The sequence below is a fragment of the Bos indicus x Bos taurus genome, chromosome 3 (genome assembly GCF_003369695.1).
Source record: "Bos indicus x Bos taurus breed Angus x Brahman F1 hybrid chromosome 3, Bos_hybrid_MaternalHap_v2.0, whole genome shotgun sequence".
Lineage (NCBI taxonomy): Eukaryota > Metazoa > Chordata > Mammalia > Artiodactyla > Bovidae > Bos > Bos indicus x Bos taurus.
In genome coordinates, this window is record NC_040078.1 from 42,306,127 (window position 1) to 42,328,799 (window position 22,673).

The 22,673-nt window shown below is 38.5% G+C and overlaps 1 long non-coding RNA gene across 1 annotated transcript in view; it reads right to left on the minus strand.

Annotated features, from left to right (window-relative positions):
* Positions 1-476: 476 nt before the first annotated feature.
* The window catches only part of LOC113889553, a 73,158-nt gene continuing 50,961 nt past the window's right edge, over positions 477-22,673 (minus strand). The window contains exon 4 of the long non-coding RNA XR_003510286.1: positions 477-1,422. This is a non-coding gene — a long non-coding RNA (uncharacterized LOC113889553). The remainder of the gene's footprint in view (positions 1,423-22,673) is intronic.

Here is a 22,673-nt window from a genome sequence, read left to right on the forward strand (position 1 = left end):
TGCAAATGTAGTTAATGCCACCGAATTGTGCACTTAAAAATGGTTAAAGTGGTAAATGTAATGTGATACAGATTTTGTCACAATAAAATTTTTAAGTAAAAGAAACTATCTATAGATTTTTGAAGAAGTTATTCTAGGAAGTCTATGGATGTAAAGAAAAAAAAAGTTGACAAGTTCTCAGTTTCAAAAGACCTCACAATGTGCTTCCTTGTATTCAGAGAAAATGTTTTGAGATGAATTTCAGAACCCAGACAAACTCAAATGTGCGAAGATTTGAGGAAAGCAAGGATGTTTCGTGGTCTTATCAACAAATATTAATTGAGCATCTGTAAAATTCTTAGCATTGTACCAGTTGATTTGGCGCTGTTTTTGTTGTTTAGTCACTACGTCGTGTCTAACTCTTTTGCAACCCCATGGACTGTAGTGCCCCAGGGTCCTCTGTCCATGGGATTTCCCAGGCAAGACTGCTGAGCAGGCTGCCATTTCCTTCTCCAGGGGATCTTCCTGACCCAGGGATCAAACCTGGGTCCCCTGCACTGGCAAAGGATTCCTATCCACAGTACAACCAGGGAAGTCTTATCTTCTTTATTTACCGAACAGGTTTATTTACTTAAATTCTCTTCTTCATTGTATATCTGATAGGGAACATATTGGTCCCATCAGCCTTCCACTGAGCGATTGACTGGGATCAGCCCAGCCTGCAAGAGAGCAAGGAAAAAGATAGGAGTGCCTCTTGCCTAACACTATATAATGTGTGGAATATGAGGGAAATCATTAAAGGCTATCTAAGGAGAGACTGCTGAGAGAAGTAAGTACCTGTCAGTGTCCAAATGCCCATCAAGGAAGGGTCTCAGTGGGTTAATGAACTCTTTGCTGGGAAACCAAGTGGTTAGAGAACAAGATGCAGCAGTAGGGTCAAATGGGTGGGCTGCATTTTTGTATGTTTCTTAATATTCCTGCTCTGTCAGCAGACCCAGTTGACTTGATAAAGAGACCAGAGGGTTGGGACTGATGAGGTTCAAATATCCTCCATATGGAACAACTAATATTTATGCAGCTTTCTATACATTTGTTAAGATGGTTCTCGGGAAGAAGTTTCACATGTGTCATTTCAACTGAACCTTGAATCAAGGAGATATGAATAGTATTCACAATTTACAGATGAAGATGAGACTTGAATAATTGGCTTCCACCATAGAAACACTCATATGGGGCTTGACCTTCACTCCCGGAGTCACGTAGAAGTAAGGTCATTTCTCCAACTGGAAGAGCCAGTCTTTGGGTACGTAGTCTGCTGACCACCTCCTGACTGGCTGGTCAGAGAAGCAGCAGTAACAGGAGCTGCACTCAGGATGAGGAAGATGATGGATCCTGGAGGTCTTGGTGAACTTTTTGAGATCTCAGTTTCTCACTTAAGAGGTCCTAGAATAAAAGCAGTGGGAAATAATGGTCAAGTATAAATCCTCATTAAGTTTTTCCCTGATAAATTTCCAAATTATTTTCCAACAAAATACAAAGCAATTTAGGGCATATGACTCAGAAGCAATGAAAAGACGTCAAGTAAATTTTCAATTAAAAAACAAAAAGCCCTCTTTGCAGAGCTATCTACTTAGGTATGTGCCTCAGATTTCTTAGGAAATGTGTCTCTAAAAATAAAATCTAGAAATTGTATTGATGCTCAACCTATTGGTGACTTATAGCAGAGATGTTTGGACCTCATGTTCACAGGAAATTTTTAAAATTTTAAAGTTCAATTTATATAAATATTTTTGTTGAAATATTAATAAGAGATATTTCAGTTCAGTTCAGTTCAGTCACTCAGTCATGTCTGACTCTTTGCGACCCCATGAATCGCAACACACCAGGCCTCCCTGTCCATCACCAACTCCTGGAGTTCACTCAAAATCACGTCCATCGAGTCAGTGATGCCATCCAGCCATCTCATCCTCTGTTGTCCCCTTCTCCTTCTGCCCCTTATCCCTCCCAGCATCAGAGTCTTTTCCAATGAGTCAACACTTTGCATGAGGTGGCCAAAGTACTGGAGTTTCAGCTTTAGCATCATTCCTTCCAAAGAACACCCAGGACTGATCTCCTTTAGAATGGACTGGTTGGATCTCCTTGCAGTCCAAGGGACTCTCAAGAGTCTTCTCCAACACCACAGTTCAAAAGCATCAATTCTTCGGCTCTCAGCTTTCTTCACAGTCCAACTCTCACATCCATACATGACTACTGGAAAAACCATAGCCTTGCATAAACATATATTAGAATAACATCTTATGGATGAGCTGGAATGGAAACATAAGTTTAAGGGAAAAAATGATGTAAATACTTATAAAGAAAGCATAAATACTTTTTAAATGGATGGTAGGGATATTAAATTGCTATGGTATTTAGATCACATTAATTTATATTAAAAAGGAATACAACATTTTAATTTTTAAGTAAAATATTTCCCTGAGAGAAATTATATCCTCTGTAACTATCTGAACTTACAATAAAAATTTTCAGCTGTAACAATGTGCAAGAGTGACACATGCTTTTGCAAAATTCTTCTGGGCTGCCTAAATGGGAAAAGAATCTGAAAAATAGATACATGTGTGTATATATATATATATATATATATATATATATAACTGAATCACTTTGTTGTACACCTGAAACTACCACAACATTGTTAAATCAACTCCACTCCAATATAAAATAAAAAGTTAAAAAAATTCTATTAGGCTGCATGTGAATAGGAAAGTTTAAGGACCATTATGCTACAGGAACACAGCATTTGTCTACTATTTGTATTGAAAAAGCAGTTATTTCTAAAATCTTCTGTAGAAGGCAGAAAATCATATCCTGAGAGTACAGCATCATAGCAATGTATCACTAAAGCAAACATAATCTTCTGAAATAACTATTTGTGTCTCAGCCAACACCTCCTACTATTGGCTGCCTACTTCTTCTACAAGTACATCTTAAAACCTATTTGCCAGCTCATCATGCATATCAGGGAAGAAATAAGAATTTGGGAAGCTGCTGTAACATAATAATATTAAACCACACTGTGATAAGTGATAATTCTCTTACATAATTAAAGGCACATGCATACACATGATCACATAAACCTTGATCCAATCCAGCATAACACATGTGGCTGACATGTAGGATTACATTAGTTTTCCAGGAGTTGCTCCCAAGGACTAATCAGGAAGTTGGTTACCCTCATGGAACGTCATATACCTAAATAAAATAGGCCAACATTGTACACAGGAACAACAACGCATAAAACAGGAAATGATCATCTCTTTGCATGTTTTAATTTATCTTCAGGGCAAAGTGACAGTAAACCATTAAAGTTAAACTGGAATTAACTTTTAATAAAAATCCAGGGAAAAAAGTAGTTAAAACAAGTTTGCTGGAGCTATTAGAACACAGAGTTCTGCTACAAAATTGTTCAGAAAAAGCTTTACAATCTAAACACACTGAAACTCCCTAGTGTAAAACACTCTTAGCTAAATTATGGGAAAAGCCAATGTTGTATCAGCACCAAACAATCACCCAGCATCAGAATGAAAAGAAGGAAATGTTGTTCTGAATAGCTTGCCAAGGCTAAAGAAAAGTAGAACAGTTGCTGAAGACGGGTTGTACAGACCAAAAGGACGCATTTTAATTTGTGTTGCCACTTAAATTTTGAAATAGGTCATTATCTTCAAATTTTGGGTAAATATACTGCATCAGAGTGAAAGAGAGAGAAAAAGAGAGAGGGAGGAAGAGAGGAAAAAGGGCTTGACAACAAACAGTGAAAAATGCATTTTAATTTTTAGATTTCTCTCAATTGATATATCCTATAACTCATTATAGGAGTATGCAGGCTGTGTTTTCCCCGTTTAACTTTTGCTGAGAGATAAAGATTAGGTTAAGTTTACAAACAGTAGATCTGGGCATCCCTATAGTAAACAAGTGATTAACAATATCTTTTATATAGTCTTTAGAAAACCATTTTAATGTTTGTTTTCAACAACTTGACTGCTTGAGTATCTAGTGAAATATTTTTAAGCAAAATCACTTGACAATTTATCATAACACAGTGGTTCCTAACCTTTTTTGAATACAATAATATTCAAGCTTATCATAAGGGAAAATTTCAAAAGCCACCAAGTTAAAAAGAAGGCTAGACTAAATCTCTATGTATTCATCATGCGGCTTCAACAACGCTCAACTCATGACCAATCTTGTTTCATCTGTAACACACCTACTTGTTCCACCCATATTATTTTTGAAGCAGATCCAAATTATGAGATGATTTACTTTTGTTTCTAGAGTAAAATGTTTGAGGGCCCTCTCCTGTCACATTTCAGTTCTTGCATTTTTTTTTTAATTTTATTTTATTTTTAAACTTTACAATATTGTATTGGTAGTTCTTGCATTTTTAATAATACTCAATTAAGAAAATCTACAGGTCCATCTGGATTATTGCCCACCCACTTCTGCGGCTTTGCCCTGATTCTGTGCCACCCTCCCCATCACAAGGTTCTGTGGTCCGTGGCGGGGAAGCTCCTGGAATAATGAAAATAACTGGTAACATCACTTAGAAATATGCTTATTCATTAATGCCTTCACATATACTCACAACACAAACACTGCTCGTGCAGCTTTATTTCTCAGGAATATACTTGTCACTACGAGTTTATAAGTAGATTAAGAAAGATAGAATTAACAGGACTTTTTTCTCCTCTTTATCCACCAAAATGAGCATTTCTCTGCTAACAGAACAAAGAGCTAACACAGGCCACTGTTTTCTTAAGCGTTGTTACTCCCTAACAGCTGTTTAGGGGCTTTTATGACCTTGACGTTACCTTTGGGAAAAACTCCCGATCTTTGTGGGCTGCAAATCTTTGCGCAATACAGCTTGAGAGCTGGCTGTGCTTGTTGGCAGTCTCCTGGAAAAGCTAAGAATAAATGAGAGAAGGCTGTGTTCACACACTTGGAAATGACAATAGCGCACTGGAGGCCTTGGTACACCCGCACATTAATTTCCTTTATATAAAAGGCCAATATCCAATGCTATTAGTCAGTACTTCTCTCACATATGAAATCACTTTTGTAGGAAGAAAGAAAAAGAAAGCTTCTTTTTTTCTCTACATAAAAGGGATAATTTCCTTAGTTTCCTCAGTAAGGAGCTCTAAAAAAAATCTTTCCTGATTTCTGCTCAGTGCATACATGTAATACTGATTAATGCTAATAGGGTTCACGTATTTAAAAAAGAGTGCACTCAATCTCATGATTATAAATACCATTCAGAAAGTGTGTGACTGGAATTTATTGGTATGAATTTAATTCAGGTCAGTTTTAAACTCCTAAACTTTTACGTTTAAATGAACAGAATTATCTCCATTAAATCATACTTGACATTGATTGTAGTTATATAAAGAGAAAAGTTATAGCAGTGTTACAGTTATACTTTATTAGTGAAAAGCAATCATTTCCACTTGAATTTTCTTTCTAGTTTCATGGAATATCCTGTTTGGTAACTATGAATTTCTGACAAAATACATCATCACTTGAAGATTCCAATTTTGGCTTTATTTTTCTAAACATGTCCATTGTGGAGCTGAGCAAATAGTATATATAAGATAATGAAATCTTACTTACATAGTAGAATGTTTTTCTAAAACATATTTCAAACATGAAATAAGACAATCTAGCTTTCAGCCAGGGAAATTATTATCTGGTGCATATGTATCGTACTAATTAGATTATGCCCAAATCCTGGTAATTTGCATAATTGTATTTAATTTGCCAGAGGGGTCAAATTATAGCTTTGGACCTCTTCTAAGAGGTAATGCTGCTTAGTCAGCAAAAGCCTAACACATTCTAAAGAAACTGAAATGCATTTGTAACTTTAGAATAATAAGATGTAGTGTTTTCAGAGGTCCAATTTGAATAGAAATCCCCCAAGAAGTGCAAGTAGTTACATATATATAATCATGAAATATGGTTAAACATTGTTTAGAAGTTCTTGTATTTCATCCCTTTCAGTTTAGTGTCCATTCCTTAAATGTATTTTCTGGTCATTTAACTAGCGTATCATCAAAACATAAAAGGTTCAATGGTTAAGAATCTGCCTGCAATGCAGGAGACGTGTGCAAGAGACACAGATTTGACCGGAAAGATCTCCTGGAGAAGGAAATGCCAATCCACTCCAATATTCTTGCCTGGAAAATCCCATGGACAAAGTAGCCTGGTGGGCTTCAGTCCATGTGGTCACAAAGAGTCAGACATGACTTAGTGACTACATTACAAAAACAGAACCAATTTAAATTTATCAAACTGGAATCTTAGAGGTGGGGGTTCTGGAGGTAGGGTGAGGCAGAACCTGAGAATTGTTTTAAAAGTTCCCCAGAGGACCTTTTTTAAAAGCAGTTTCATCAAGATATAATTTACCTATCATAGAATTCACCTACTTAAAGAATACATTTCAGTGGTTTTTAGCGTATTCACAGATAGCTGTGACCATCATCACTGTCAACCTTAGACCACTTTTATCATATCTAAGGAAACTCTTTAGCTATTTTCTGACTGTCCTGCCATCCACACCATTCCTGACTCTATACACTTTCCTGTTCTGGACTTTCATACAATTTGTGATCTTGTATGACTGGTTTCTTTCACTTAACATTGTGTTTTCAAGGTCCAACCAAATTGTTGCATGTATTAGTACTTCATTCCTTTTTATGGCCAAACAGTATTTCATTGTATGGATATATCACATTTTGTTTATGGACATTTGGGTTCTTAGAAGATTTAATCACTAGCCATATTTGTTAACTAATGATCAAGAGTTGATCTCAAGACAATTTCAAGCTCTCACAAAGCAAGGACGGAAGAGAAGCATGGCTGGAAAGACAAGGCTTAGGATGGAATTGGCTCTGCACTTACTAGTCATATGACCTGGGCACTGTCTTTAATTCTCTCCATTTTATTTTCTTCACTTGTAAAATAGGAAAAATGATTTCTCCTTCTTAGAACTCTCAAGAGGATACATGAGACAATCTGAGTAAAACTCTTAAAATTGCCTGGCACACAGGAATTTTACACACGACAGCTATTATTTGTATTTACCCTGTCGAATGAATATATATCAGTTATTTATATACAGAGTTATATAAATAGTTGCACAGGTATTTCCATCTAGAAAGTAATTATTATAAGTAAAATAAACTTCTCCAAGTTATAAGAAAGTGAAAGAACAGATTGAATGATGCAATTTCTTCACTTTTTAAAATTAAAGTAAAGTTACACTAAAAGTCCACACTGTCATTTGAAAAAAAAAAATAGTTGCTTCTATCTAAGAATACAAATCAGATTTTTATTGTTTCATTACATTTTCAAAGCCCACATATTTTGAATACTATGTGAAATTTCTACCCATATAAAGTGCAGGTATTATATATATATGTGTGTGTGAGTACATACAAACACATGTGAATGTACATATAATTATATCAAATAGTTAACACTGAACTCTTGATATATGCCAGGCAATGTACTTTATATTCATTAATATAAAGTATTACATTATGACTCAACCCTTCCAACAACCTTACATGATCAGCTAAGGAAATCAAAGCATCAGGTAGTCAAGAATCTTGTTCTTGATCATAAAACAAGTGAGCAGCAGAGACCAAGTTGTTAACCAGAACTCTTGTAATAGTTTTTCCTCCATGCGTTTGTACATAAGATAATGGAATAGATCTTGTTCCTCAACCACAGACTGATGTTTATTACAGCTTGAAGCAGGCTTTAATAGGTATTAGGTAAACCCTCTTAATCTATAGATGAAAAGACAGAAAGCAAGGCCTTGAAGTGTCTAGTCCAATATGGTTAGTTCTAGTCTCTTGTTCTCCAGTCTAGTTTCTTTCTACAACCTCATGCTGTCCAAGTACCAAGGTTCCATTTTTGTTTTAAAAGGCAATGTAATAGGAAAATGCCAAGCACGTGTCTGCCTTAAGAGTCCTTACCTTATTCTCCCTCTGGAATACTACCCATACTTAAGGTTCAACTCATATGTAACCTCTTCTGTGACAATTTCTCCCTAGTTATTCTGTCGTTACTCTGGAGGGTCCTTATATTATTTTTACCTAGTACAGGGCTAGCTCAATGCATATTTACTGAATGTAAGCAAATGTGATGGGACACTAAAATGAAATAACTGGGGTCAATATTGAGGTTGCTGCTGCTGCTAAGTCACTTCAGTCGTGTCCGACTCTGTGCGACCCCATAGACAGCAGCCCACCAGGCTCCCCCGTCCCTGGGATTCTCCAGGTAAGAACACTGGAGTGGGTTGCCATTTCCTTCTCCAATGCATGAAAGTGAAAAGTGAAAGTGAAGTTGCTCTGTCACGTCCAACTATTAGTGACCCCATGGACTGCATCCTACCAGGCTCCTCCGTCCATGGGATTTTCCAGGCAAGAGTACTGGAGTGGGGTGCCATTGCCTTCTCCGAATATTGAGGTTAGAAGTGGATTATAAAAAGCTTGGAATGCTATGTTAAAATTTTTAACTGAAAATTTTGAAAGCTGGAGGTGCGATAATATTTATTTTTCAGCAAAATAGATCATTGTAGTACAGTGATTCTTAACAGAAGGTGCTGGGTATAGTTCAGGTTAGTAGTTAGAAATGTTGAATTTGAGTTCAAATAACAGCTCTATCACTATCCATTTAATAACTATCCATGCTAATAAAGTGTAACAAATATGATTTTAACTAAATGGCCTATCATTTCAAGAGCAGGTTTAGATTTTCTTCTATAAAGGATTTTTTTTGAAACAACATTTGCTGTAACAAAATCTGAACTATAATATTCATTCAGTTCCATACTGAATATCCAGCATCAGATTATAATTGCCTTGTTTAATACAGTTGATATTCCATATGGAATTCTTTCTGCTTTTTATAAATATTCCATCATGGATTAGATCTTTGCTTAAGCTTATTATCTGATCACAGTTTCCATTATAATTTGTCTGTGTCTGGTCCCACAGGACTGCTATGCCCAGCTTTTCTTTGCTTGTTATCAGATGAAGATGAACAGTGCAGAACTGTGAATAAATTGTATAATTGGATAAAGTCATCTTGCCTGCCTCCAGGCTGCTGTGTCCCCTTCTGAAGACCCACATTGCCTTTCTGCTCTCCAACTCTCCTCCTCCATCAAAACAAAAAAGAGTGTGATATCCTCATTTATATTTCAGGTATTTGTGTGTAAGCTCCTTATCTCTAATTGTGGAATGAAAGGATTTATCAACAGTTTAAAATTTTGTTTTTCTTTCAGAGTTAGTGGAAGGGAAATTCTAGATTAAATGCTAACCCTGAAGGCAAAACAATTTTCGTCATATTAAGGTGCTGTATGTGTTAGGGGAGGGTGAAGCTGTGGTGAGAGAGGTTTGTCTAGAAAAATATGATCAGAAAGAAAATCTCTGCTGCTGCTGCTGCTAAGTTGCTTCAGTCATGTCCGACTCTGTGCAACCCCATAGACGGCAGCCCACCAAGCTCCCCCGTACCTGGGATTCTCCAGGCAAGAACACTGGAGTGGGTTGCCATTTCCCTCTCCAATGCATGAAAGTGAAAAAATAAAATGAAGTCGCTCAGTCGTGTCTGACTCCTAGTGACCCCATGGACTGCAGCCCACCAGGCTCCTCTGTCCATGGGATCTTCCAGGCAAGAGTACTGGAGTGGGGTACCATCGCCTTCTCCGTCTTTTAAGCCTATGGTGATGTAATTCATCAGAGCACAAAAAATGGAAGAAGCAGCCAGTGACTCTGAGCATGTGGCTGGTTACCTGGCTACAAGGTGATAGATAACCAAAGTGGAGGGTCAGGATTCTTAGTTATGCAATAAGTTGGCTCCAGACAGCAGAACCATGTGAGGCACAGAGTAGATATACTATAGAAGCTTTTGAGAAATAACTGAAGGTCTAGAACACAGGACAGGCAAGATCAATGGAATCCAAGGGGATATATAAGCTGTGTTTTGTGTTTTTTCTATTTTATAAAGATTGTAAGCTCATTTTTCCCTGGTAGCTCAGCTGGTAAAGAATCTACCCGTAATGCAGGAGACTGCAGTACAATTCCTGGGTCAAGAAGATCCCCTGGAGAAAGGATAGGCTACTCAGTCCAGTATTCGTGGACTTCCCTGGTGGCTTAGACAGTAAAGAATCTGCCTGCAAGGCAGAAGACATGGGTTCAATCCCTGGGTTGGGAAGATCCCCCGGAGGTGGGCATGGCAACCCACTCCAGTATTCTTGCCTGGATAATCCCCATGGACAGAGAAGCCTGGCAGGCTACAATTCATGGGGTCCCAAAGAGTCAGACATGACTGAGTGACTAAGCACAGCACAAGTTCATTTAGGGAAGGACTATGTATTTTCACCTTTGGGTCCTTTATAACTATAACTATATCTTAGACGAGTTTGACCTCCAGGTGTACTATGATTTCAAAGTCAGCTTGTAGAAGAAGGGCAAGAAGCAGGATTGAGCAAGGTGGGAAAACCATTCAGCACTTCAAATTGGCGTTTATGAAGGAGCATGTTGAACTGGAGCTCAGTCAAAGACAAAGTTAATGGGGCCTAATTTGCCTGGAATATGATAGCAATGGGAATATTAAAAATCAAGTCGCTTCACTGGCAGGGAGTGATATGTAGCATCCCATCCAGAGGCTGATGACATAGGAGACAAGATCCAATTCCCAGGAATAGATAACAGGCTGTCAGAGATCCAGCCAACTGGACTGGTTTCAAAACAGGTTTCAGTTCCAGGCAGGGAACTGGAATAAAAATATGGGAGACCAAAGCAAAAAGAACTCTTAACTGGGCTGTATAAACACAGCAGGAATTTTACAGATAGACAAAATTACATTTGTATTAATAATAATGGTTTGTAGTCAATACATATCACATATTCTTGCAGGAGAAGATGAATGCATGTCCTTCTACTCTGCCATCTTGGAACAGAACTTACTGTCTCATAACTACTTCTCTAAATTATATTACTTAATTTTCTCAACAACTCTCCTAGATAGATACTTTTATTATTTCTGTTTCATAGATAAGGAAATCAAGAATCAGGAACATTAAATAACTAGCCCTTGGTCACACAGCTAATGAACAGGGGATTGGATCTAACTAACACAGCCTGTTCAAGAGCATATACATTCAACCACCATTGAAAGTATTAAATGAAAGAAGGCTTACAAAGCTCTTAGCAGGGTTCCAGTTACATAGTAAGGAGTCAATGAAGATTATCAATTATCATTGCTCTTGTTAATAGTATAGTAATAAAGGTGGCTCAGAAGTAAAGAATCCGCCTGTCAAAGCAGGAGGTGCAAGAGATGTGGGTTCTATCCCTGGGTCGGGAAGATCCCCTAGACTAGGGAATGGCAACTTGTTCCAGTATTCTTGACTGGAAAATTCCACAGACAGAGGAGCCTAGCAGGCTACAGTCCATGGAGCTGCAAAGAGCTGGACATGACTGAGCAACTGAGCACACAAACAGAACACAGTAATAGAAGCAGTAGCAGTAGCGGTCCCTGCAGCAGCAGTAACACGTACATGGAATTTGGAGTCAGCTGTTAAGGCCTATGGGCTTCTCACATGGCTCAGTGGGTCAAGAATCCACCTGCAGTGCAGGAGACGCAGGAGAAATGGGTTTGATTCCTGGGTTGGGAAGATCCCCTGGAGAAGGAAATGGCAACCCACTCCAGTATTCTTGCCTTGAGAATCCCAAGGACAGTGGAGCCTGGCAGGCTACAGACCACAGGGTTACAAAGAGTCAGACATGACTGGAGTGAATGAGTGCACATGCATTAAGACCTATTGACTGTTTTGTTCCACAGGAGAGGACTGATGAGATGGGCACTGTTCTAGGGCACAGGGGCTGAGAATCACGTGTGAAGGATAAGAAGATACAGGGACATACAATGCAGAACCTTGCACTTTTAACAAAAGTAATTGAGAAGTAACACAGAATAGGAGTTCAAAGCATGGACTTGTTCTGTTGTTAATTAGTAGTGAGACCTTAGGGGAGTTACTCAACAGATGTGAGTTTCAAACAACTCACAACTGTGCCCAGCAGAGTGCCCAGCATATAGTAATCATTCAGTAAATGCTTGTAGAATTAACTCACTGCTAAATTTCCATTCCTTTCCACTAAAAGAACAAACAAACCAAAAACCATCCCCGTATATATCTGCTGTTAAACTTCTAAAATAATAAGGCAAAACCATCCCACTGAGTGTAGCTTTTATAACAGATATAATTTGTCACCACATCCGCTTAGTATTTCAGGAGCCTCCCTAATCTATGCTCAAAAACTGTAGCACAACCAATGAAAACTGGGTGATGTGCTATTCATTCCTGTCATCCTGATGCTATGTTGCTATAGCAGGTATTCCTGTTATTCACTTATCTGAAGCTATTTTGACTTGACAAGGAGAAAACCTTTTGAAGAATATCTTATTCCTCCCCTCCCCCTCAAAGCAGGTCAGTTTTAAAGCACTTCTCATTTTAACTATGATGTAATTAAATATGAAAATATTTATTAAAAGGAACAGGTCATCTCTTTTCTTGGGTACTCTTTCACTGTGAATTTGAATTTCATTTCCTGGGACTCAAAACAAAATAATGCTGTAATTCATGGGGGATTGAGACTGAAGGAGAGAGGAAGGCGGCAGGGTTGGGGGAAGGGGAGAACATTACTGCCACCTCTGGCTCATTTCTCTAGAAACAGAAAGTGTGGAGGAAACTTGACACTTGCTTGCCAAATGTTCACAGAGAGAGTCTGACTTTTGTTTTTACTTCCATGACCTTTAATGGCTCTCAGTGCAGCCAGACCAACTTTGCATATATATTGACACTATGGAAACCACATAGATAAGCAGTTTGGGGTTTGCATGCTGTATTTACTTTGGCACTTAACAATGATACACATATTTTCACGTTAGAGCTCCCAAGGTCTTTGTTCTAATTTTGAGTTGCTTTTCTCTTTTATTCAGCTTTTAGATTGCTTCATAATGACTGCAAAAATGCATGTATTTTTAAACTTTTTCTTTTTTTGCTAAATATAGTTCTGTTTTGTCTTGGAGTGCATTGTTTGCTTTAAGAGAAGTAGGAAGGGTCTTGTTCAAGCTGGGAAACACACACTCTGGAGGAATACAAGTAGAGGAGTGAAGAAGGCATCCTTGCAGTCACCGAGAGGACAGAGCCAGGAGCAGGATGTCCACAGCTGTGCATGCACGCGCTAAGTCGCTTCAGTCCTCTCGGACTCTTTGCGACCCGATGGATGGTAGCCCACCAGGCTCATCTGTCCTTGGGATTCTCCAGGCAAGAATACTGGAGTGGGTTGCCGTGCCCGCCTCCAGGGGATCTTCTCGACCCGGGGATCAAACCTGTGTCTCTTGCATCTTCTGTACTGGCAGGTGTGTCTTTCTCACTAGTGCCACCCAGTTTTCTATTTCTTTGCACCCAGGAGTTTCAGAGCGCACTCTGACATCTCTAATTGTCTCTCAGAACCATCCCCTTATACCCTTCTGGCAGGAGACCACTCTCTTCAGTTAGTTCTCACACCCTGTATTGTTAAGGAAAAAGTCTATACTTCTGGAAGGCTAAAGAAAGATGTATCAAGAAGGATGGTTTTTAAAAATCTGATAAATATATTCTAATTTTACATGGCTTCTATGGGACTGAATGTTTGTGTTCCCTCAAATTGATAAAATTCATGTATGTTGAAATCTAAATTCGCACTGTGGTAGTATTTGGAGATGGGGCTTTGGGAAGGTAATCAGGTCGTGAGGTGGAGCCCTTATGAATGGGATTAGTGTCTTTTATAAAAAGAAAGACAGATGATGTTTCAGCCATGTGGCCATACAGCAAGAAGGCCACCATCTACAGGCCTGAAAATAGGACTTCAACAGACACTGAATTTGCTGCCACCTTAATCTTAAACATCCTAGTTTCCAGAACTGTGAGAAATAAATATCTTTTGTCTAAACCAATCATCCTGTGATATTTTTGTTATAGCAGCCTGAGCTGATACAACAGTACTAAAATACGTACAACAATATTTAACCATTTAACTGTTTTTAAGTGTATGGTTCAGCAGTATTAAGTACATTCATATTATTATGCAACCATTACCATTATACATCTTCAGAGCTTTTTCATTATCTTAAATGGAAACTCTATACCCATTAAAAAATAGCTTCCCAGCCCACAGGCACCATTCTAGTCTCTGTCTGAATTGAACTATTCCAGATACCTCATATAAGTAGAATCATATAATTTGTCCTTTTGTGTCTGGCTTATCTCACTTATCATAATGTCTTCAACACTGTTCTGTATGCCAGAATTTCACTCCCTTTTAAGTCTGAGTAATATTCCATTGAGACCATCTGTTCATCTGTCAATAGACATTAGGTTGTTTCCACTTTTTGGCTATTGTGAGTAATACTCCATCAACATGGGTGTACAAATATTTGTTCTAGTCTCTGCTTTCAATTCTTTTGTATATGCACTTAGAAGTGGAATTGCTGGGTCATAGGGTAAGTCTCTGTTTAATTTTTTGAGGAACTGCCATAAAGTTTCCATAGTTGTGTTTCATGTGTCTAATACTGTACAATGGTTCCAGTTTCTCTTCATCTTTGCCAACACTTGGTTTTTTTTTTTTTTTTTTTTTTGGTGATAGCTACTATCTAAAATAACAAGTGTTATTGTGTGAAGGGTGTGATCATATTGTTATCTTTTAATTTTTCATAAACTACAGTTTTGGCTTAAATTTCTAGATGTTTTTTAAAAAAAGATTTGGAACTCACTATGACAGTTTAATAACAAGAAATAATAGTTTTATTTGACTGTCAATATGGTGTCATCTTACTTTAGTGAGTATCTAAAGAACTCTTAGTTAAATAAGGTGAATAAGAAAACTAAGCTTATAGACACACTTTAGTAAAATGCACAGGACATCGTGCCTAATTGGATTAGGTATTCAGAAACAGCAAGAACAGAGTCTTCTCCATGTTTCTGATACGGACAATTGATAGATGGCAGTGCTATTTACCAAGATATGGACAATAGGGTATTATAATAAAATATTATTATATTATTTTATTATAAAAATTTTAAAAATTGCCAACAAAGGTTCATCTAGTCAAGGCTATGGTTTTTCCTGTGGTTATGTACGGATGTGAGGGTTGGACTGTGAAGAAGGCTGAGTGCCGAAGAATTGATGCTTTTGAACTGTGGTGTTGGAGAAGACTCTTGAGAGTCCCTTGGACTGCAAGGAGATCCAACCAGTCCATTCTGAAGGAGATCAGCCCTGGGATTTCTTTGGAAGGAATGATGCTAAAGCTGAAACTCCAGTAGTTTGGCCACCTCATGCGAAGAGTTGACTCATTGGAAAAGCCTCTGATGCTGGGAGGGATTGGGGGCAGGAGGAGAAGTGGGAAGACAGAGGATGAGATGGCTGGATGGCATCACTGACTCGATGGACGTGAGTCTGAGCGAACTTTGGGAGTTGGTGATGGACAGGAAGGCCTGGCGTGCTGCAATTCATGGGGTTGCAAAGAGTCAGACACGACTGAGTGACTGATCTGATCTGATCTGATAATAAAATATGCTGCACATCCAAGTAGACATGTTCAGTGGAAATGCTGGGTTATATGCAACTGAGTTCAGCAAACAGGAAAAAGTTGAAGAAAAGAGAATTTTGGAGTTTTCAGCTTATGGTGATGGCATCAGCCTGAAGACAATCAACAGAGAAGGGACCACAAAGAACTGATCAGCAGATACACCAGTAGTTGAGCGTAGGCAGAGGAAGAGTAAGAAGGAATGATTATAGTTACAAGAATGATTATGCAAAGAAAGATTTTGGCCCAAACTGAAGACAAAGCTGAAGACAGATAAGATTAAAAAAATAATGAAAGCTGCCCTCTGGATTCAGTACTTAAGCAACCCCAGGTAATGTTTATAGAGCAGTTTCATAGAGATACATTGGGGAAAGGAGTGAACAAAGCAAATAGAGCACAGGCTTTCATGAAGCTTGGGGTGAGGAGAAGGAGAAATGCAAGGCGGCAGCTTGAGAAACACACTTTGTTTTTTTATGCTGAGATAGAGTTGAGTCTGGTTATAGGTTAAAGGTAAAGAGCTAAAAGAGAGGAAAAGGTTAGAGGTACAGGACAGAAAAGAGGCAGCAGATGGATCCAGGTCCCAGAGGAGATGGGAGAGAATGAGATCCAGAGCACAAGTGGCTGGATTAGAATCAAGGTTTGTAACAGAGAAAAGAGGCAAGGTTATAGCCCATGCAGTTGTGTTTGTAGAAGGTAGGGAGGGGGAGAGCAGGAACTAAGAGCATTCATGCTTGATATAGTCTTTGTGAAATAGGAAGTAAAGTCATCTACTGAGAAAACGTGCTATTTTAGAAAATCAATATGGTATACACTGAAAAAAATGAGTTAAAAGTATAAACAGGAAGCTAACAAAATAGTTTAGATATGAATTTATATGGGACTTAAGTAGGGTGACGGCAATATGATTGGAAAAGAGAGGTGGACATCATGGCTTTTTTTCTCATATTCTTAAAATGAGAAGCATTGCTTCTTGTCTGACTAAAATTCCAATAGACAATGTCCATACCATGAGAATTGCCACATGACACCAATATTTTAAAACATCTAAAATAAAAGCAGTAAGATCCTTGACATCTACCTTGGTGATAAATTTTTTAAAAATCTGACTCAAAAGCAAGGCAACAAAAGCAAAACTAAATAAGTGGGATTATATCAAACTAAGCAGCTTCTGCACAGCAAAGAAAACTATCAACAAAATGAAAAGGCTACTGAATGGGAGAAAATATATGCAAAGCATATATCTGATAAGGAGTTAGTAGTCAAAAGATATAAAGCATACAATTCAATAGCAAAGAAACAACCCATTTAAAAAAATGGACAATCTGAATAGACATTGTTCCAAAGCAGACACAGATAGTCAACAGGTACCTGAAAAAAACGCTCAGTACCAGTAATCAGCAGGAAAACGCAAATCAAAACCACAGTGAGATATCACCTTACACTTGTTAGACTGGCTCTTATTAAAAAAGATAAGAAGTCAAAAGTGTTGGAGAGGATGTAGAGAGAAAGAAACCCTTATACACTATTGGTAGGAAAGTAAATTGGTGCAGCTACTACAGAAAACGGTATGAACGGTATGAAGGTTCCTCAAAAAATTTAAAACATAACCACCGTATGATCCAGAAATTTCAGTTCTGGGTCTTTATCTGAAGAAAACAAAGTGAAAATATTAAGTCAAAAATAATGCCATGTTCACTACAGCATTATTTATAATAGACAAGATAAGATAATAATCTAAATTTCCATCAATGGATAAATGGATAAAGAAAATGTGGGATAAAATGTATACACACACAGAGACAATAGAACATAATTCAGCTATTAAAGGAAGGAAATTCTGCCATTTGTGACAACATAAATCGACCTTGAGCATATTATGCTAAGTGAAATAAGTTATCAAAGAGAAATTCTATTTGATATCACTTACATGTAGACCAAGCCAAACCAACCAAACAAAAAAACCAAGCTCATAGATGCAGACAGCAGATGATTAGTGGTTGCCAGAGGCAGTGGGTAGCAATGGGAAAAATGGGTGAAGAGGGTCAAAAGTTATAAATTTCCAATTACATAATAAATAAGTCATGGGGATATAGTGCTACATGGTGACTATATTGTTGCATGATGACTGTATTGCATATTTGAAAGTTGCTAAGACAGTAGATCATAAAAGTCCTCATCACAAGATTTTAAAAAAATTGTAACAATGTATGGTAATGGGTGTTAACTATACTTATTGTTGTGGTCATTTCATAATATATGCATTATATGCACAATATATGCATTCAATATATATCATCATACTGTTCCCCTGAAACTAATACAATGTTATCTGTCAATTATAACTCAATAAAAACAAAGGTTTAAAAAAGAACAAATGCAACTAGCCAATAAACTTAAGAAAAAATGTTCAGTATAATTTTACATATATATAAATATGCACATATGTATATAGAACATCTAGAACTAGAACAAAACATCTTTGGAGCAACAAGATTCTCTAAAGACAAGTTTTTTTAAATTGCAGAGATGAATATCAATATTAATTTGCCCTTCCCATTTCAATCTTTGAGCGATCCATTGTAACACCTTCTCTGTCACACATACACATTCCTTTTTTTTTTTTTTTTGATTCCAGTAACACTTTATTTATGGACACTGAAATTTGAATTTGATATCATTTTCAGGTGTCACAAAATATTCTTACTCTTTAATTTTCGACTATTTAAAACGTAAAACCATTCTTAGCTCACAGGCAGTACAAAAGCAGGCAGTGGGCTGGATGTGACCTGCAGGCCAACACCTGCTCTAGGGTCTCCTCCGAGTCCTCAGAGTTGATCTCTGCATCCTCTGTACCCAGGTGGTGATGAAGGATCTTGTAGGAGATTTTAGGGGCCAGTTGTGCTCCCACACCACCCTTCCCCCATTTCCTTGACCAGAATTAGTTACAGGCCCTACTGGGATATAAGAGGTCTAGAAAGTACAGCCTCCTATATGCCCAAGAAGAAAATGAAATGGTGTGGGGAAGAAACGGCAACATATTTGCCATCAAATAATTTTTCTATATTTTCCATTCTTCTTGCCTTTCTTTAAAATATTTCTCACTTTCCTTTTCCCTTCCCCAGCCAGATGGTTCATCATTTCATACTGTTTCAGTATGACCTTTCTTTAAATATTTCTTCAAATATTTCTTCTTTATCTTGAAGCTTTTCTTGACTCATCTAACCAAAAATAATATCTTTCCTTTGAAGCACCAAAGAACTTCTCTCATCATTTACCTTACCTAACATGGTGAATACTTGTGAACTTTTCTTCTTCCCATCGCTAGGTTATAAGATCCTTGAGGGTTGTGTTAGTGTTAGTCGCTCAGTTGTGTCCAACTCTTTGCGACCCCATGGACTGCAGGCCACCAGGCTCCTCTGTCCATGGAATTCTCTAGGCAAGAATACTGGAATGGGTGACCATATCCTTCTCCAAGGGATCTTCCCAACCCAGGGATTGAACCCTGGTCTCCTGCATTGCAGGCAGATTCTTTAACATCTGAACCATCACGGAAGCCCTGAGGGTTGGTACTACACCGATTTTGAATTACAGTTTTCTTGAAATGAAACTCATATGTGATGAAATTGACCCATTTAAAGAGTACAATTCAACATAAAATGGTGCAGCTGCTGTGAAAAACAGTATGGCAGTTCCTTCAAAAATTAAAAATAAAATTATCATACAATCCAACAATTCCACTTCTGGGCATATCCAAAAGAACTGAAAGCAAGAACTCAAACAGATATTTGTCCACTCATGTACATAGCAGAATTATTCCCAATAGTGGCATAATGGCAACCCAAATGTCCATTGACAGATGAATGGATAAACAAAATGTGCTACATATATATATATATATATATTCAAAGGGATAATATTCAGCCTTAAAAGGTGGGGAATTCTGACACACACTACATGAATAAACCTGAGGCTTATTAAGTGAAATGAGCTAGTCACAAAAGGACAAATACTATTTGATTCCACTTACATGAGGTATCTAGAGTACTCACAATTATAGAGTATAGAATGATGATTGCCAGGGAGAGAAATGGGGAGTTCTGGTTTAATGAGCACAGTTTCAGTTACAGGATGGGAAGAGTTCTAGAGATAGATGGTGCGAGATGGTGCTGGTTACACAGCTTTGTGAATGTGTTTAATGCCACTGAACTGTACATATAAAAATGGTTATGATGTTAAGTTTTATGGTATATGTATCTTATCACAAAACGTTTTTAAAATACATAGTAACAATGTCACCAAAAAAGGAGCACACTTAAGTTGTTTTTAGATATTTGTAAAGTTGTCCAACCATTGCCACAATTTTATTTTACTTTTTTAGACTTAAAAAAAATTTTTTTTTTTAGTTTTTTGGCTGTGCCCCATGGCCTGTGGGATCTTAGTTCCCCAACCAGGGATTGAACCCATGCCCCCTGCATCGGAAGTGTGCAGTCTTAACCACTGGATTGCCTCAGAAGTATGCCACAAACAATTTTAGAACCTTTTCATCACCCTAAAAAGAAAACCTGTACCCATTAGCAGTCATTCCTCATTGCCCTTCCTCCCAGCTCCTGGCAACTACTAATCAATTTTCTGTCTCTATTGATTTCCCTATTGTGAACATTTCATACAAATGGAATCATATAACATGTAACTTTTTGTGTCCAGCTTTAACTTAGCATAATGTTTTTTAAGGCCCATCCACACTATCGGATGTATCATTTACTTTTACAGCTGAGTGATTTTTCCGAAGGAGAGAGATATTGTCCATGCATGCTCAGTCGTATCCAATTTTTTTGGACCCTATGGACTGTAGCCCTCCAGGCTCCTCTGTCCATGGGATTCTCCAGGCAAGAATACTGCAGTGGGTTGTCATGCCCTTCTCCATGGGCGTCTTCCTGACCTAGGGGTCCAACCTGTGTCTCCTGCCTTTGCAGGTGGATTCTTTACCACTGAAACCACCTGAGTAGCCCCAGAAAGAGATGCTGCTGCTGCTAAGTCGCTTCAGTCGTGTCTGACTCTGTGAGACCCCATAGACAGCAGCCCACCAGGCTCCTCTGTCCCTGGGATTCTCCAGGCAAGAACACTGGAGTGGGTTGCCGTTTCCTTCTCCACATACACATTCTTATATGTGTACATATATGTATCAGATCAGATCAGTCGCTCAGTTGTGTCCAACTCTTTGCGACCCCATGAATCGCAGCACGCCAGGCCTCCCTACCCATCACCAACTCCCGGAGTTCACTCAGACTCACGGCCATTGAGTCAGTGATGCCATCCAGCCATCTCATCCTCTGTTGTCCCCTTCTCCTCCTGCCCCCAATCCCTCCCAGCATCAGAGTCTTTTCCAATGAGTCAACTCTTCGCATGAGGTAGCCAAATTACTGGAGTTTCAGCTTTAGCATCATTCCTTCCAAAGAAATCCCAGGGCTGAGCTCCTTCAGAATGGACTGGTTGGATCTCCTTCCAGTCCAAGGGACTCTCAAGAGTCTTCTCCAACACCACAGTTCAAAAGCATCAATTCTTCGGTGCTCAGACTTTTTCACAGTCCAACTCTTACATCCATACATGACCACAGGAAAAACCATAGCTTTGACTAGCCAGACCTTTGTTGGCAAAGTAATGTCTCTGCTTTTGAATATGCTATCTAGGTTGGTCATAACTTTCCTTCCAAGGAGTAAGCGTCTTTTAATTTCATGGCTGCAGTCACCATCTGTAGTGATTTTGAAGCCCAGAAAAATAAAGTCTGACACTGTTTCCACTGTTTCCCCATCTATTTCCCATGAAGTGGTGGGACCGGATGCCATGATCTTCGTTTTCTGAATGTTGAGCTTTATGCCAACTTTTTCACTCTCCACTTTCACTTTCATCAAGAGGCTTTTGAGTTCCTCTTCACTTTCTGCCATAAGGGTGGTGTCATCTGCATATCTGAGGTTATTGATATTTCTCCCGGCAATCTTGATTCCAGCTTGTGTTTCTTCCAGTCCAGCGTTTCTCATGATGTACTCTGCATATAAGTTAAATAAACAGGGTGACAATATACAGCCTTGACGAACTCCTTTTCCTATTTGGAACCAGTCTGTTGTTCCATGTCCAGTTCTAACTGTTGCTTCCTGACCTGCATACAAATTTCTCAAGAGGCAGATCAGGTGTTCTGGTATTCCCATCTCTTTCAGAATTTTCCACAGTTCATTGTGATCCACACAGTCAAAGGCTTTGACATAGTCAATAAAGCAGAAATAGATGTTTGTATAGAGTAGAACAATTGATTTAAGAGAAACTAGGGTAAATCACTTCAGATGGTGATTGCAGCCAGGAAATTAAAGGATTCTTATTCCTTGGAAGGAAAGTTATGACCAACCTAGATAGCATATTCAAAAGCAGAGACATTACTTTGCCAACAAAGGTCCGTCTAGTCAAGGATATGGTTTTTCCAGTAATCATGTATGGATATGAGAGTTGGACTGTGAAGAAAGCTGAGAGCCGAAGAATTGATGCTTTTGAACTGTGGTGTTGGAGAAGACTCTTGAGAGTCCCTTGGACTGCAAAGAGGTCCAACCAGTCCATCCTAAAGGAGATCAGTCCTGGGTGTTCATTGGAAGGACTGATGTTGAAGCTGAAACTCCAATATTTTGGCCACCTCATGTGAAGAGTTGACTCATTGGAAAAGACCCTGATGCTGGGAAAGATGGAAGCAGGAGGAGAAGGGGGACGACAGAGGATGAGATGGCAAGATGGCATCACTGACTCGATGGACGTGGCTTTGGGTGGGCTCCGGGAATTGGTGATGGACAGGGAGGCCTAGCATGCTGCTATTCATGGGGTCACAAAGAGTCAGACACGACTAGCGACTGAACTGAACTGAGGGTAAAGACAAAAAGGAGCCTGACCAAAACCCCTATGTAAACTAGAAATAAAGATTGCAATAATGGATGATTTGCTTTTTAAAAAATTGTGGTAAAATAGAGGAA